Below are 18,879 nucleotides of genomic sequence, written 5' to 3'. Positions count from 1 at the left end.
CCATATCCCTAAGCACCACATCTACACAACTTTTAAGTACTTCCAGAAAGAGTCAAGCACCTCTGAGATCCCAACCCACACGCCTCAGGAATTTGAGCTGCTTTTGGTTGCAGAACAAATAGCCCAAGGAGGACCATGCCAGGGAAGGAGAAGTGAAGGTGTTTTCCAGAAAGTCTCACTGCTCCATATTTCAGCTGCCTCACAGACTAATGTGAACAGCAGATTCCCACTTACAAAAAAACCTCCACGTTTCTCCCCAGAAGCCCTGGAGTGCAAGATCCGTTTTCCTAGGTGATAAGAGCTCCTTTCAGGTGGTGGAGTTGGTGCTTTTAATGCCAAGAACAAAATGTAGTCCTGGCAGGTTTTCAAAGCACCGATCCTAACATCTCAGGAAATGTCATTGGGATGTGCTCAGCTGAGAAACCAGAAGCAAAAGCAGAGAAAAGCCTGGCTTCAGCTTTTGCCATGATTTGCTTTTTCTTTAAAGATATATTTGAACAGCTCTCAGCAGGAGTTATGGATGCTGCCAAGCTTTCAATCCATGCAGATCTAAAATATTTGTAATCAAAATTGAGCTCCAGGGCACTTGTTTATTTATTGCAATAGCCTACTTCTCTGTATGTCCTCATGACTCTAATTTTAAGAGGACGAGGCACAGAAACAAACAGAGGGCGACAGAGATAATAAGCATTTCCTAATTTATAAAGGGCTGTTTGTTTGTGCTTTTTTTTACTTGCAGAAAAGATCTCTGTCCAGTGAGTCAAATTCCTTGAGGGATTTAAAGGAACATGATACTATCCCTGTTTTTTTCACTTGGAGGTCTTACATTTTATGCTGTGTTTTCTTGATACATTTTCTTTCGTGGCAACTTCAGCTTAAACAATTGTCTCAAAGTCCTTGTCCCTTACCCTTTCCCAAGTGTTTGTTCCTACAATATCATGGTGTAATGCCACAAAGCTATTGCTAAGTAGGGTAGATAAAAAGAATTAGGGAAGAAAATTCCAATAAATCTGGTTTGACTCTGTTCTTTGTTGGATCCGTTCTCCAAACCAGCGCTGAGCAGAGCAGCTGTGCTGGCAGGGAAGAAGGGATGGTATGCAGAAGCCTGACTACAGGATTGAGAGGCAGCAGATGGAGGATGGGAGACCAGAAAAGTCATCAAAGACAATATACCTTGAAGCTAAAGACTCAATTAGTGGCTTTTTATGCAGCTGTTCCATGAGAAAAAAAATGGTAAATCACATATCCTGCATCCTCCCCATCACCCAGCAATGCCTGGAGTGTTCACAGTACCAATGCAGAGACCTTCCCTACCTTAAGGACTCAGCAGAAGAGGAGGGAGAACCAGCATGCCTTGAGTTCACACAAGAAGAAACTTTGGAAAGACTCAGCTTGAGATCTGTGCACCTTTAAGCCACACCTGGGCACTTCCAGCAGCTTTAAGGAAGATTTTGCAACAATGCATATGGAAAAGGAAAGAGGGTGAGCACTGTACCTCTGGAAATCTTTCAAAGCTCCTAAAATCAGAAATTGCCTTGACTATTTAAAACATTTGGTAATGTGGAGATAAATGGATGGTAGGGACTACAGGGGAGAAGGGTCTCAGGCTGGTATCAAGTGGAGTGAAAGGCACCAAAGGGTATGGAGCAGAATGAAAAACAACAGCACCCAGCAGGCACATGGGCAGTTCTGATTTGGACCCTACAATGAATGAGGCAGTGGTGGAGCTACCTGAGGAGAGGAAGGACTTTCTCTCAATCCATCTTTTAGGGAAGAGAGAGAAAAGTATGGAGGGGGAAGGGAGGGACACCTCTGCAAAACGCTAATGAGGCAGAGGTAATACTGCTTTATATAGAGTTGAATGTGCTTAAGGGACCCTCCAGGGATGATTACCCAAACTTATTTTCAGAGAACACCACTGAGACACTTCTGCACGGAACAGACAGCAGAATACATCTTCATACAGGGAGATTGACACATGGATATATGCCAACAGTGAAGGAATTCCCTTTAAGGGAGGAATGGTAATTAACTTTGGAAACAAGGATTGGGTCTGAATGTGCAAGGGAATGTTGTGTATTGGGCTGGATTCAAAAGGAAGTGGGTGAGATGAGTGTGCAACACTCATGGTTATGTCTCCCTGTCCCAAAGCCTCCCATGCAATGCAGAGTTTACAGTCACATCGTAGAAAATTCATGAAGTCCCATTTCTGACCCCAGCAATGAAGGTGGATGGTCAGGGGTCTTGGTTCTTAGCTTCAAGTTCAAGCCCTAAAGCCACAAATAACTCAAAAGGAAGGGAGACTTAGCATGGCAAGGGAGAAACTGCTGTGCATCTGTTAGAGGAACCGTGTCTGGGCCTTCTTGAGTGTGTGTTTTACAGTTAACCCCTGTCTCATTAAAACACACAAATACAGAGAGAAAAGTACATTATGCCTTCCCACTTTGCCAGAAGCCCACCCAGACAAGCCGGTTGACTAGTGGGTACCCCAAGCTTTCTTGTATATTTAGTCATGGCTAAATGTGCCAGCACAGAGTTTGTGCCTGTGTTAGGAGGAAAGAAAACTCCTTCACCTTTACCACACCTTATCAACAGCTGCAAGTTGTTTTTGAGACTTGACTTCAGCTGCAGCACCACCCTTATTTCAAACCCAAATAATTTTACTTCCAAGTCCTATTTGTTAAACTAAGCAGCAGCAGAATCCACAAACTTACTGGGAGGTCCTTCACAAAACACAAGCATTCAACCAAATAAGTAAGAATAAGCTAATATCTTGCCCTACCACCTCAGAAAAAAGAAACTCATTGTTCCCATTAAACTTCAAGGAGCGTGCTTTGCTGTCACGCTATATCATGGGGAGAGAGAAAACAAAGACATATTGGGTGAAACCATAATGTATTTCACTTCGGGGTTCATGTTTTAACGTCTTGTAAATCAAAAATGCCTTCATTGTTTTTAGTGTGTTTTGGAACCAGAATTTTCCTTTGCCTTTTGTTTTCAACCCAAGTAGATTTTGAAGCCAGTACTACAAAGAAGCACAGGGCTTTGTTTCTGAAAGGTGATTGCATCTTTGCTCGGCAGATGCCGTTTCCTGATTGAGATTCCAGGCTGGTTTTGGTGGCAGCCCTGACATTCGTGGTGGTGGGCGGACATAAGGAAGACACTATTCCCATCACAACAAGCTGTGATTACTGCCTACCCTGACAGCCCTGTTCAGTACATCTATTGTCAAGCCAGCTCATGTTCCTGCATGTATTGCCCTCTGAAGGGGTCTCTTTCTCTCCACTTGCCATCCTTGTGACCTAAGCACACAAACAGAAATGGTTGACCTGACAGCAGAAAAGTTCCTGGAAAAGGTTTTGTGTCTCTGCCTGCAGGTCTTGGAGGCATTTGCTTGGTTAATGAACCTAAAGATTTCTCCTTGTTTTCTGCAATCTCTGTCAGTTATTTGAATAAATGTCAGGCTATGATTCATGTCCCTTAAGTCTACACATTTACCAAAAGATGAGCATTTAGTCTACAAATTCTCTCTATAGGTAAGGGAGAAAGATGTCAAGAGGTTTATACACCTAATCCACTTGGAACAGATACACCAGGCTAATTTGAGTCAAGCTGCACCACTGCCTTCCCATGCACTAGAAAAGTAGCCTTGACACTTTAACTAGTGGTTTCCAAAGACAAAGGTATTTTCTATTCTGGTATTGTACATTTCCACAGATATCTAGAAAGCTATTGCACTACCTTTCTGTCTAATTCTCCTTTCCAATTATTCTGTGTAGTAATGTAGATAGATAGGCTTTATTTTTAATGGTGAGGGGAAAAAAAAGGAAACACTTCCAGGTAACAGCAGGACTTTTGGTTTCGAAATATTAAAAAAAGGTTATCGATTCTTGTGGGTTAGAACAATGCTGCAGCTACAGCTTTCTGTTGTGTAGTCCATAATTTGGAAATTATCTGCCTTTAGAGAGAGGGTGACCAGACTACAGTAAAATCACAAGGTTATAGTTCAATTCTCTTTAATTCATTTTAATTCTATTAACTATGAAGGCTGAAGCAGTTTATGTCATTCGGGAAAAGGTCCTGGCTCAGATGCCTCCTTTAGAAATCCATGACTAAACTATCTCAAAAGCAAGCTCTTCAGAAGAAGCTCTAAGAATGGGAGTTTGAATGCCCTGGACGAATCTGCAAAGTGAAGAGAGGTGTCAGCGGGGCAATGGAGTCAAGGTCTACAGAGCTGTCAGTAGAAGCTCCCAGCAGTGACTGGAAAGCCAAATACCATTCAGACATCTTGGCACTTCTACATGGAGCTCATCTCAGATGGATGAAGCTGAGATTTCAGACTTCAAAGCACAACTCTCATGTGTCTGAAGAAATTGTGGGCAGGAATTGATTCATATAAGGTCATCTATCTCTGAACACCAAGCCTCAAGGGGATGGAAGCAGAATTCTCCATTAGTTTGGATTATTCTGGGAACTTGGAGTGACTCCAACATTACTAGTGTAAAAGACATGAGACTCTGGTCAGATTCTCGTAGTTTCTCAAGAGGAATAATTTGCTTTACCAAAGTGGTGAGGAAATGAGACCCAGCTCCTTAAGAGAGTCCCCATCCATGTGACCCCCTAAGTTCAACAACCTGTTCAATGCAAGCTCCAAAGTCCCTTCACCCTCCTCTTCATGCAGAGCCAAAGCCCACCACATGCTCTACACTTTTTGCTCACCCTGGTCTTCTTCTCTGGATCCTACACCATGAAGTCCTTTAGTTGTCCACTTCCTATTCATTTCAAACTCTTACATCCAACAGGTTGAGGAAGGCGATTTTCCCCCTCTACTGCACTCTCATTAAGAGCCCACCTGGAGTACTGTGTCCAGATCTGAGGTCCTCAGCACAGGAAAGATGTGGACCTGTTGGAGTGAGTCCAAAGGAGGCCACAAAGATGCTCAGAGAGCTGGAGACAAGCTGAGAGTTGGGGTTGTTCAGACTGGAGAAGGGAAAGCTCTAGGGACATTTTCTCATGACCTTTCAGTACTTGAAGGGGGCTGATAAGAAAGACAGGGACAGCCTTTTGAGCAGGGACTGCTGTGATAAGACAAGAGGGAATGGTTTTGAACTGAAGGAGTGTCAATTTAGATTGGATGTTAGAAATATGTTTTTTATTTATGAGGGTGGCGAGGCACTGGCACAGGTTGCCCAGTAAAGTTGTAGATGCCCTATCCCTGAAAATGTTACAGGAGAGGTAACATGGGAATTTGGGCAACTCAGTCCAGTTAAAGATGCCCCTGCTCATACTAGAGGTGTTGGACTAGATACCCTCTCAAGGTCCCTTTGAAGTCAAACGATCTAATCCATGATTCTGAACTGGATATTTCTCTGTTCCTGGAAACTGTCTGAGACCTCCCACCTTCACGGTACCCAGGACCAAACCAACTGCCTACAAGCTGCAAAACCACCCCAATACTTTATTTTTAGCTAAATAGTAAGCTTTTCCAGGCAGCCCTCCTTACAACACCTACCCTCTGTGGATACACAGATATACCACACAGAGCAAGGACTCCTCATGCCTTTGAAAGAAGAAAAAACAAGGACCACACACATTTTCCATTGAGCTCTACAGCATCCAGGTATGAAAGGGACAGAGCAGGGGGCACTGGACTCTCTATGTGGCCAGTGCTGAATGGATAGAACTGGCAAAGCTGGATTTCACCAGGGCAGACACTTGCTAGCAGCAGCTACTTTTGTTTATCAGGTTCCATTAATTGTGTGAATTAGAGACTGGATCATTAGCTTCACAATGAAGCAGAATGCTGATTTATCTAATGAATGTAAATGGTCTTTCGTTAGCTAATTAAATTAGGGAAATGAGAACTGTTTGCAATAAAATGGATAGCAAGGAGTGAAAAAGCTTCTGTACCCCAGTGACAGCTGTAATATAGGTCTTTCCATGGCCAAGCCCCTCTGTAAAGGCTTCAAACCAAGTTTCTGTCCTTGAGGGCAGCCTTTTACCACATTATCTGTGGCCAGACAGAGTTCATTGGAGGTTGTAAAGGTCCTGAGCCAAGAGAGGTGCTGCACTGTGCTTCACTTTGTAATTACACCTGGTGCACCCAGACTAAGCTGAGTGGTCTCCTTGAGTTTATCAGAGTTAATACAAGCATTTGCATAATAAGTGCAACGAACTATTTACAGTAATTTTCACTTTTATCTACCATGACTCAGTTCCTCAGTGGTTTGGAAATTCCCTGGGTTGAAAACTCTGCTGTTCCAAACCACCAGCTTATGAAAACACTCTATGGTCCTTCTGCAGTCAAGTCCAACATCCAGTAAGTCAAATCCTCACCTTGTAATTCCTAAGCCAGAGACAAAAAAAAATACCTTCACACAAGGGTTCATGCTGGTGATTCCCAGCCATGCATTTCAGAACTGTAAAAGGCCAGGTAGCATACCAATAATGGATTCTCTGTGTGTTGCAGCAGTCCTCATGTGTTAGGACAACACTGTAGAGGAATTTGAGGTGTCAAAGTCACAAAAAAATCTCACATAAATAATATCTGGGAAATTTTCACCTTTGCTGTGCTGAATTCCCAGTTAACTCCTTACTCCATATACATTGTCACATCAGGAGCTCTTCTCCCACCTAACAGAACCACAGCAATGGGAGACTCCTTCAATTTGGCTCCTTGATGCCAAATTCTGGACAACAAATCTTACCCATGCCTTCAGAGGAGACATGGGTATGTTTAAGAGAATAGAGCTCATAGAGGAATGGCAATAATTTCCTGCCAAAGAACATAACTAAAATGCAAAGTGCTTTTTGACAGGTTTATAATCCACCCATGTATTGCCATCCATGTAGGTCATACATTATTCTGGCCATATCTTACTCAAAACTCCTCTTAATATAAGACTTAGATACTTTTAACAGCCTTTTCGTAGACTATTAGAAAGTAAAGCAATAACAGAAATGGCACAAATCACTGTCCATCCAGAACACCTACAAAAAGATTGTTATTCTCAGGAAGTAAATCAAATATAAGACTCAAAGCTTTAAGGAAATAAATTCCATCAATTAAACCATGTAAATGACCAAATTCTTAAAATCAAATTAAGCCAGCATAAACAAATCATCACAAAAGGCCACTCCATGGCCAGAGGCTATGGAGGAAGTCATCACATCTGTAACTGTTATTAATAGGAATAAGTCTGTAAAGATATAGATACAGGCTTGGATTTTCAGGCCTATATATCTACATGGGAGGCAATAATTGGAAAGCAGAGATTATTAATATGCCTGATAAATTGCACTATCAGAAGACAGGCAATGCAAGTACAGAGTCTATCAGACATGCATGATCCTACACTCCATCACCAACCAAATAAAACAAACACAAACAGAATTAATCAAAAAGAAATAGGAACACTGAATTTAGGTAAACATATGCAAAACGTCAAAAACACCTTCATTCTGGATTGCTTTCACTATCAGCAAGAGAAGTATAAAACTAAAAAGGTGAAAGAGATAAATTATGCATTCCTATCCAAATTAAGGGAATTTCCCAGCACAGGCTCTTGCAGCTTCCTTTGGTCTGCAGCCTGGTGGTGTAGAGGGAATACAAAGTGGATAAAACCATTTTCAGGACAGGATGCAAAAAGCTCGTGGGTGTTGCCACTGGCCATGACTAATAAGGACTTCATCTCTTCCCAAAGCCAGCCTCTCGAATACCATTGGGCTGTGGTTCACCTCCTTCAGTAAGCCAAGACTGTAATTTATTCCTGTTGAAAAGGGTTGCTGCCCTTCATCATCCCCTATCCCTCATCTCCCTTGCCCCTCACCCAGAGGGGAGAAGGACTTCTCTCAGCAGCCAATGCATTCCCTCAGCTTTGTTTTTGTTGGTGAAGCAGATGTAACTCATCTCTCTCCACCTCTTTCCCATCCAAATGGACTTTCCCCAGCTGGCTGCACGGTACTACGTAGAGTCATTCCCCTGTGGGGGTCTTATGTGAAACCTGTGAATTGATACAAGTTAAAAATAATCTTGCAGAAAGAAGGAAGGAAGGAAAGGAAAGGAAAGGAAAGGAAAGGAAAGGAAAGGAAAGGAAAGGAAAGGAAAGGAAAGGAAAGGAAAGGAAAGGAAAGGAAAGGAAAGGAAAGGAAAGGAAAGGAAAGGAAAGGAAAGGAAAGGAAAGGAAAGGAAAGGAAAGGAAAGGAAAGGAAAGGAAAGGAAAGGAAAGGAAAGGAAAGGAAAGGAAAGGAAAGGAAAGGAAAGGAAAGGAAAGGAAAGGAAAGGAAAGGAAAGGAAAGGAAAGGAAAGGAAAGGAAAGGAAAGGAAAGGAAAGGAAAGGAAAGGAAAGGAAAGGAAAGGAAAGGAAAGGAAAGGAAAGGAAAGGAAAGGAAAGGAAAGGAAAGGAAAGGAAAGGAAAGGAAAGGAAAGGAAAGGAAAGGAAAGGAAAGGAAAGGAAAGGAAAGGAAAGGAAAGGAAAGGAAAGGAAAGGAAAGGAAAGGAAAGGAAAGGAAAGGAAAGGACTTTAGGAGGGTGAGAGGAAGATGAAATCTAGGGGAAGAGTGACAGCTGTTGAAGCCAGGTTTCGCTCCACAGTAAGCGCCTTTGAATTTTTGAAGTTCAGCCAAGTTAATGAGGGTGAGGGGTTACATGTGGAGTAGGGGCTTCCCAGACCCCCTGTACACCCACCTCCCACCTCTGCAGGATCTCTTGGGAGGGCACAACAAAACAGAGAGCAAAGCCAAAACCTCTTAGCTGTGAGAAGAACATCTTCACAAGAAGACATCACACCAGGAAGCCCTCCTTGGTGAGAAAAAGCAGCACAAATATAGGTGACTTGATGGGAGCTCTTGCCTCCTTCTTTGGCAGAAGCTTGTGGTATCTATTTCTGTCCCAGTACACAGCCTTTTACTCCTTATTAATTCATGTTACCTTTCCTTCTTCTCTCTTCACTGGACCCTGACCATGCAAATACCATGCTTTCCAAGAATATTACAACATTTTTAACTTTTTTTGGGTTTGGCCTCTAGGGTTTATTTAGTTGACTGATATACATATTCCATCCTGTGGTCACAAGCAGTGGCAGAAGCTCTCAGCCAAATTCTGGTACTTCTTTTTTGTATATTATTTCTTCACAGAGGGAGCTGAGTGTCAGTTCACAAACTTAACTTAAAAAGGGAGAGGAAAAGCAAGAAAGAGCTCCTCAAATGCTCCACATTCTCTGAGAGCCTTTTAGCAACAGAATATTTCCACTGTCAGGACAACTTGATGGCCTTCCCTGAATATGGGAAGTTCATGGGAGCAAGCAAGTGCAGTATGTTGAATTTTTCACTTGGAAATCAGTTCAGCCCTACCATGAAGCTCAGAAACTACAGAAGCAGGAGCACCAAAGTAACCATCAGAGTGATTTGATACATCAGGACACCTTCCACTAGACCAGACTGCTTAAAGCCTCATCCAACCTGGTCTTGAACACTTCCAGGGACAGGGTAGCCACATAGTGGTGTAGCACACTTGAAGTGTAGGGTATTAAGAATGGGAGGAAGTCACAACATCTGATTTTCCCTCTCCTATGAGAGGCACAAATCCCAAAAGGCACTCCAGGAGGGAATCATCCTGAAAGCCCTGGGGGATCACTTATATTTTCATCCACATTTTCATGTTCTCTAAGTTCTGAAATTAATTCTAGAGTGCAGGTCTGGGTTCCAGTGCAATATAGTTTTCAAGACAAAACCATGCAATTTGGGGATTTGGAGCAGTCAATACCTGTGAAAACCAACAGATGCTGCTAAATGTTATGGGTGGGATTCAGGACAAGCCATGAATTCTCTTCGGGTTGATTGATCTGTGTGTTTATGCAAAATAAATGTTCAGCAGAAAGGACTGCATGAGTTGCTGGCTGGAGTAAGCCCATGGTGCTTAAGGTGAAAGGGACATGATCAGATCAACCATTCCAGCCACCCAGTGGGGCTTTCAGACACTGATGTCAAAGCCCAAAAGAATAAGGACACACCTCTATGTGGCTGGTTCCTCCCCAGACACCTGTGATGCCCCTCAAGCAACCTGGGAGTATCCAGGCTGGATGCAGGACACGATGCTCTAGAGCTCTCAGTGCCTTTGGTGTAGAGTGGTTGGTGCAGCTCCTTGGGTAGCAATGTGCCCAGTGCACCCAAAAATCTTTGGTTATGTTTCCAGTATATCTGGCAGGATCCTGGAAAGCCAGACATGTCATTGCTAGCCAAGCATTTCCTTTACCACCAACAACTTTCCCACCAACCTTACCTACTGAGACAATGCCAAGAATCATATAATCATTTAGTCTGGAAAAGACCTTGAAGATCACTGAGTCCAGCTATTAACCTAAGACCACCAATGTCACCACTAAGCCATGTCCCCAAGCACAACATCTACCATGATTTTTGAGCCCTGCCTGGGATGGTGATTTCACCACCTCCCTCTGCAGGAGGGAAGCTACTCTGTGGACCTCCAGGAGATTGGGACACAGCAACCTGATTCAGTCAGCCCTGACTCTTTAGACAATATATATGTCCTACAGCAGTATCCCTGGGCAACTGTACTGTATCACAGGAGAGGAAGCCTTTTGCCAGTGTAGCTGGCATTCATGAAATTCCTTAAATGCTTCAAAATGCCTTAGATACTTGCATATTGCTTCCATGCCTTGTTCAGCTGCACAGTAAACAGGAAGATGGGCTCCTGTTGATATCTGGGCTTGATCTGGAAGGATATTGCAGTAATAATCATTCAGGGCACTTGCCCAAAATATTGTGCTGAGCCAAGCAAATTGGGACTTTTCCCATCCCAATCATTCAGGCTGAATCAGCCCATTTCCCTGACCATAGTGTTTTTATCAGATGCTGTGCAGGGACAGTTGTGCCAGCATTGCTGATTTGGAGGAACTCTTACCTTCATCCCCCTGTCCCATTCCATACTCTGGTTCTAAAAGCAACCCAAGTCAAAGAACTCTGGACCCTCAGAAAGAATGGGAAATTTTCTGAAAATGGGAAATAGATGTACCAAAAGGAGGTTGGCTGGATTAAATATTGTGCATGAAGTTATGGTACAACTGAGGCTGAGGAAAAGGAAGGGAAATAAGAGCCATTCACATGAAAGGAAAGTGCTCACTGCCAGCAGGAATATGTCAAAGGAACTCTTTGTTTAACGGCATGAAGAGGTTGTGCAATTATAAGACCCCTGTTACTAAAGAAAAGAATTTGTTTTGTTTTGTTTTACATTTTTTATCAGTTTTGGTTAAAACCAACAAGGAAGGGTTTAGCATGAAAAAGAAGGTTTTCTGCTGTTTTTTTCAAGACCTTTCTGGAGCTGGGCCATGCTTTGTTGTGCCCAGTTTTCCCCATGAGTGCAGGCTTTTCTTTACAGGAATATAGCACTTCCTGGACTGCCACCATTCCCAAAATGTTCTCACAGTCATGTTCTCCTTCTCGTGTTTTTGAATCTCTCACTTGGAGGGTAGCAATCAATGGCAGGGAGGATCACACGTTTACAGGCTTGACTCCAAGTTTCCAGCTAATGACTTGAACAGAGGTGAAGCAGTTAGGAAAGGTCCCACATTTATAGGCTTGACTCCAAGTTTCCAGCTAATGACTTGAACAGAGGTGAAGCAGTTAGGAAAGGTCCCTCAGAGAGTGATGCTGGAACAACAAGAGCGTTTTGCCAGGAAATCAAAGGTGTGAGACTCAAGTTGAAACACAGTCTAGTGAGCCCCAGTGAGCAGGCACTTAGTTGTGAAGCAAGGGAGCCAAAGGTGTTATGTTGCCCATCCAGTATCTCCTGATGCACTTGGCTACCATTCTTCCTTAAGGACATATCCTTGGAAGTTGTATTTAAGAAAGACATATGAGTGCACAAGTGAGGTCTGCTGATCTAATAGGAATGGATGCACTAACCTGAAGGTAGAGACAGAAATAACAAAGAAGTGGTTAACTGTTGGAACACATGAACTTTTTCTTTTGGAAATTTAAAGCTGATATTTTCTCTGAGTATCTGCTTAGGCCAATTACAATTTACTGGCCTCAGTTCATAAGTAAGGTAGGATATGCCATTTCTTAAGGAATTTCTCTGAGATGAACAGCACTGGAATAGGCAGCCCAGGACAGTGGTGGAGTCACTATTCCTCAAAAAGCATTTAAAAGGCATGAGGATGTGAGACTTGGGGACATGGTTTAGTGGTGGGCTTAGCAGTGCTCAGTTAATGGTTGGACTCCATGTTCTTAGAAGCATTTTCCAACGTTAATGATTCTGTGTTTCCATGAACAGGTAGGAAATCAGGGTTTGCTTTCTATTTCCTGGTGTTTCACAACAAAGAACTAGGGAAGTGCCCAATCTCACTCGCCCAAAGAATGGGAACTACCAGATGGATCTAGATGATCATGAGTGAAGATTATTATGAGGATAAAAGGAGCACCACAGTCAGTTCTTTCTTGCAGATAACACAGGATCCATGCTGGTGGGTTTTGGGTTTGTTTTTGTTTGTTTGTTTTCTTGTGGTTTTTGTTTTGTTTTAGAAAAAAAGGCAGCTAAGTTGTCAATCAAATTTCATCTGACCATGCCAAGCAGCCATCAGGGTTAAAAGCTAATACACCTCCAAGTTCTTCCCACTGTACTTGCAACAAGCAACTCTCTCATATCCCAGGGATGTGGCTGCTCTGAGCCAGCACAATTCACAGTCAGTCAGGGTTTGATTTTGCAAATCTTTCTCTAACCAAAGCTTTCACACACAATGAATCCTTTGACCTCACTGGGCTTGATGACGTGTGTCCTGGGAATTTTTGATGCCTCAGCCCCTGACCTGCCAAAAGCAAATGCTGCCCTCAAGGGCATTTCTATATAGGAAGACCAAGGGACCTTGAATGCTACAAGAGGGCCACAATTTTAATGCTGTGAATGAAGTCTCTGTCAACCATCAGCAAAGAGCACTCTGACACCTCAGGGCTTTGCTGTCGTCAGTGTAAAATTAACAACTTCGTCAGACAGATAGTGTATATTTGTCCCTTTTAATTTCTTTTTTTCCCCTCTGAGTCTTCACTGGGATTTCATTAAAGCAATGTTAAACCAGGGACGTTAGTTTGCAAGGCTGAAATAAGGCATTTGCTGTAACCTTGGCTGCTGGGCTGAAAGACACTGTGAGCATACTTTCAGAGAAATACTGCATGGACTGTGGAAATTATGATTTTTCCTCTAAGAGCTGTGGAAGCTGTTCTTTGTTTGCATGAGGACTTCTGGAAAGTATGCATCTTTAATGAGCAGATCCTTGGTAATAAATCAGGTTGGGATCTCCACATTTCACAGTGCCATGGGCAGCCTGTCTGCTGTATGACTGATGCTTAAGAAAAGGGAAAGATGCCTGTGGGTGCATTCCCACTGACTCCTAACTGGAAGCTGAGGAGATTTAAGACCTGAGGGCATGAATGCATTGGGGCCATATTCAAGGCACAATTTTGGAAACTGAATATTCTTGACAGCCAGGGATGATTCAGACCAGAGTATCTCTATCTGCCAGCTGGGGTGAAGATAATACCCACCATGAACACCTGAAAAGGCATTCATAGTGTATTTCCACAGGCTTGTATCCACCACTGCTTGGAGCATCAGGTTGGGCTGGCACCTCCTGGGGTTCCTTGCAGCCCAAATTCTCCTATAATACTGAGAAAGGTAAGGCCCTCAAGCTGAATTTCTCCTCTTCCCACAGCTGGATTTAGGCATGTCCTGAAGACACCAGAAAGGGTCTCATCCAGTATCAGCCTTATACAGTGAGGCAGCAAACCTGCACAGGAGCTTATTGCTGCTGGTGGCTGCAGAAAGGCATGAGATGACAGCTCTTCACTGCCCCCAAGGGAGTTTAGGTCCTGTACTGTACATCAGCATTGTACAGACATGAAGGCAAATCCCTTCTGCGCTCCTCAGGCTGCTGAGTCCACAGATGGGGGCTCCTGAAGCATCGGAACATGTGGGGACATCATCTGATGTTTCATTTAGGCTATCTTTTTGATAAATCTTGGTTTAAAAATCTTCAAAACAGGATGTGGTTATTTTGTAAACTATTCCTTCTGATACGTCTTATTTTCCTACAAAAAACACAAGTGTTTTACAGCTGAAGATACTCTGTAGGTCCACAAGTTCATTCCTGGTGGTTAAAGAGCTCTCTATGTTGTCATCAAGAATTGCAAATGTACTAATAATTTTTAAATTGAAGTTTTGTCTGAGTTTCCCCTTGGCTTTCCAAAGGAGCGGAACACTTGTGATACACTTTTGGTGAACTGTCCTGACAGGGCAACTGATGGTTAAACAAATAGGACTTCCCAGAATGACCTTTGCAGAGGAAAAAGTCCTTGTCCCACCACTTCATCAGCAGAGCTGCCTAGCAGAAAAAACCCAGCATGCTCAGACCACTTGGAGCTTTGCAGCCTTGAGCAAAATGCTATATTTACAGCCACTTTATTGTCATCTGAATCTCTGCAATACAATTGTTTGATGCTCAGACATGTCATTGACCTGGCATTTATTACTTTGTAGTCAGTAGAAAGCAATGGGTGGTTCTCAGCACAGGGAACTGGCTGCTGTACATGACAGGCAGCTGATAAATCTGAATTTTGCTATTAGTTCAGAGATAACTCCTTTTATTACCCAAAACCCTCTGCTCCTCTGCTTCTCGACCTCTTCTCAGCTAAGGAATGGGCTGTTGCTCAGTGAGACTATCACAAATTAACCTTTAATTTGCTCAGATCTCACCAAGGCACAATGTGCCTAGATGACATCAAGAGTCATGCAAAATGAATGGGAATGTCAGTGAGAGCATGGGTGCCCCAAGCTGGGCCACCCAACCCGCAACTGGAAGGGATTACTTGGAAATCATAGAGTCATAGAATGGTAGAATGGTTTGGGTTGGAAGGGACCATCTAGTTCTAGTCCCCCTGCCATGGGCAGAATTGCCACCCACTAGATGAGGCTGACCAGGACCCATCCAACCTGACCTTGAACCCTTGGGGCAGCCACAAGCTCGCTGGGCAATCTGTGCCAGTGCCTCACCACCCTCACACTAAAGAATTTCCTCTTAACGTCTAATCCAAATCTCTCCTCTTTCAGTTTAAAACCATCCCCCCTTCTCAAATCGCTTTCTGGACATGTAGAAGTCACTCTCCATCTTTAATACATGCCTCCCTTAGGTACTGGAAGGTTCTAGAATGTATCCCTTGAGCTTTCTCTTCTCCAAGCTAAAAAACCCCAACCCCCTCAGCCTGTCTTCACAGGACACGACTCCCACATCCCATCAAGGCTCAGTGTGCCGCAGTTCATGTTTTAAAGCATCTTTGATCTTTTCATGCGGAGTAGGACACTTTGGTGACTTGTCATCTAAATCCCACTTGGCATCTTGACAATTGAGGTCACAAAGGCAAGGGCTGAAGATGGACAGAGGTTAACCTAGGTTGTCCTAACAGAGTTCAAGGCATGGAGATGACATGAAACACCAAATCAGCTGAGTTGGAACGGTTTTGCAACCTGAGCATTGCTTTATTACCCAGCTGATACAGCTGACACTGCCAGATATTGGGTGCACCAGCTTCTTTAAGGATAAAGTGAGAGCAGCAAACTTTGAGAAAAAGTGTTTTGCATTTAATCAGACAATACAAATTAGACTACCTCCTACCTGTAGGCACCTGTAGGGTAGAGGTGAAATTAATGAAGGGGAAAAGGTGCTTATATCCATGAGATAGAAAGGGTACATGGAGAGGAAAGCTGAGATCATGCTGGCAAGCCAGTTTAAAAATGCCTGTTGGACTGGTAGAGTAGCTGGTGTTGCATAAAGTAGCATGATTGTACAAGACACATTTTCAGTGGAAATCTCAAGAGTAAATCTTGCTTACTCATTACTTTTTTCTGTCATAAAAAACTTCTTGTTTGCCAGAGAGCTGAGGGTGTGATGCCAGCACTTTCTTATCAAAGAGTTTTATTAACTAGTCAAAATATTCTGTATATCTCTGCACCTACTTTTTTTTTCTTCCCTCATGACTACCCAGGTATTTGCCTGACCTTTATTCTTCTCTTACATAAGTACTTTGCAAGCATTTACAAACTCACTGATAGTAAAATTTTATCTTGGCAGAGTGAGCACAGCAGTGATTTCACATTCTGCTCTTATCAACTGACTTCAGTCTAGAAACTTCGCAGCCCAGGGTTAATCGTGTGTCTCATGAACTTCATAATCTACAGGCCATGGGTCAGGAAAGTTCACAACTGGTAAATGCAAAGTTCACTACTGGAAAAAAAAAACAACAACCCAGCACTGAACTAGAGCATATACAATAAAACAAGGCCCTTAAAACAGGTTCCTTCAAAACTGCTTGGCTACAGAGGGGGATAGAAAGGGTAGGAAGCATTTTCACACCAGCTCTTCTGATTTTACCCTGTGTCTAATGACACAGGGTAGGATTCATAGCCACAGGAATCACTCAAGGATAACTACTACATAGTAGTAGTTATAAGACTAGGAGAGTTCAATGTAGGATTAGGCATTTTAAGGGAAATGACAAATGACTGAACTAAAAGATTTTAATAGGGCAAAATGAAATGATACCAGAATGGTTTCAAAGTGAAAGATGAGAGATTTTGATTATATATTAGGAACAAATTCTTTACCATAAGGATGGTGAGGCACCAAACCATTCTATGATTGTATGAAAGTGTGAGATCAGAGGTGTGCAGAAAAAAAACTTAGATGGCCAAAATTTCATAAGCACCATAGGTGTTGATACACTTTGGGCACCAGTAGCAGACTCTGTGCTGCAGGAACTGTTCTCTGGGCAGACTGCTCTGGCAATACACTCCAACTGAGATCATCAGAATAGCCAAAAGAGTGAGGAGGATCTTTACCTGTGGCTATTGATTCATGCAGATTCCAGTAATCTCCAGGATGTGAAAGTCCTGACCTGTCATTGCTACCTTGAAGGTGTTCACAGCATACCCCATACCCCAATAATGGTATTGAAGAGGAAACCCCAGAGAGGAGCTGTAGTATCTGCATTGATCTCCATGACTGCAGCGGACCACACATCTTCTTTGGGAGATGGGACTGAATTCCCAGCCCTGCCACAAGTCTCATCTTGCCCATGGGCATCTCATTTGCCACCAAGGCCTCCAGACATTTTCCATGCTACAAATAATAACTCAGCTCCATGCTTGCTGATGCAGGCTGTCTTACTAGACCAAGTGGTGTGTGAATTCCCAGTGCAGCTGCAAAGATGTATGATCACCCCTGAGTAATTTTTCTCGAGGGCTTTCAGGGAAGGAAAGCATGGTCCCACCTAAAGTTTCCCCGCTTTTGGCAAATTCCCACATATTTCAAAGGGAGGAAAAAGAAATCAAAAGGAGAGATTAATATTTGCTTAATGAATCTGCAGAAGTACATTTCTTTGTGGGAAACTTATTAAAAATCCCTTCCTCATGGATATGTGGCTGGTAAGTAGGTACTTTGTCAAGTCTGAAAGGAAAAATAGCCCAGATCGGAAGTCTAATCACATTAAAACCATATGTGCACCATATGTCAGCAGTTACAGAGAGCTTTAGAAAAAACAACTACCAAACCTCAGCTTCTGACTTCAAAGGGGTTTTAAAAAGCCAAAATGTTGATCACTAAATTTCTTCCCATTAGCGAAAAGTTATGAGGATTTGTGTTTGTATGTGCATGTATGTGTGTCTGTGTCTGTGCGTCTGTGCATGTCTGTCGTTGTGAATGGTTTTGCTACAGAAAACTAACTAGAGATTCCTATCATAACAAAAAATCCTCACAGAGCTGGCTTCCTCCCTGGGACCCTACAGATCTCAGCACACACTGAGTCAGTTTTTTTTTCACAAGCCAGAGCTCTGTTTTAAAGCCCAGTCCTGCCTCTGAAAAATGCCTTTATTCAACAACAGCACCATGGGGCTCTGTGTTTCCTGCCTCCCCTGGTTTCAATACGACATACACATTGCTCTCACAAGGGTGAATGGTCTTTCCATCAGCTGTTGAGACCAAAGACTCATTGTGAGTTGGAGGAGTTAACACAGGCACTTTTCCTCTACAATCATCTCTCAAAGCACTTCAGCATGTAGATTGGTGGTAACACCCCCTTCACGGCCTTGATCCTCTTCTTTGCTGCTATGAGGGAATGCATGAGTTCCCAGCACAAACTGGAGTTGTTGCACTGAGTCCTGGAGAAACAGGGGTAAAATCCCTAAGCCAAATACTTGGAGACCTAAAGGCAGAGTGGGGGCAAACACTCCTTAGCTCGTGGCTTGGCTGTCAGCACATGCCAGCTGTGCCTGCACTCCGAGCAGTGCTTGGCAATAAGGGTCAGGGTTAAGTCCTCCATGGGAGCCTGTGTATTGCTAAAGCAGACTTGCCACTTCTGAGGCCCCAGGCAGGAGAAGGTGCATGGGGAGATCCCAGCTTCCCCATCAGCTACAAGCTCTCCCAGGGAGAAGAAAAACCCCCTTTCCAATAAGGTTTGGGGAGAGATGTGAGAGACGTGGGAAGGTGCCAGCACAGAGGGTGTTAACAGCCCAACATGCAGCTCTTTGAGGAAACTGGTTCTACCAGGGTGGTGCAATCCCCTTAGTTCACACACAACCCTTTTTCCTCCCACCTGCTCCCACCATGAGGCTCCACTGGGCCAGTTGCATATGTCTGTGAACAGGAAAATAGCAATTAGAAACTTATTGAAAAAGAGCTGGTGGAGAAATCAATGCAGGTACATAGAGCTTCTATGAAGCAGGCTACCTGTGTACGTGAGGGTGTGTGGATTCTACATCACGGAGCTGTGGCAAAGGACACATTTGGGAGGACACACCAGAGCAGATAGGATAGACAG

This window comes from Molothrus ater, chromosome 2 (assembly GCF_012460135.2).
Source record: "Molothrus ater isolate BHLD 08-10-18 breed brown headed cowbird chromosome 2, BPBGC_Mater_1.1, whole genome shotgun sequence".
Classification (NCBI taxonomy): Eukaryota; Metazoa; Chordata; class Aves; order Passeriformes; family Icteridae; genus Molothrus; species Molothrus ater.
Note: the sequence above shows the minus strand (reverse complement) of the source record.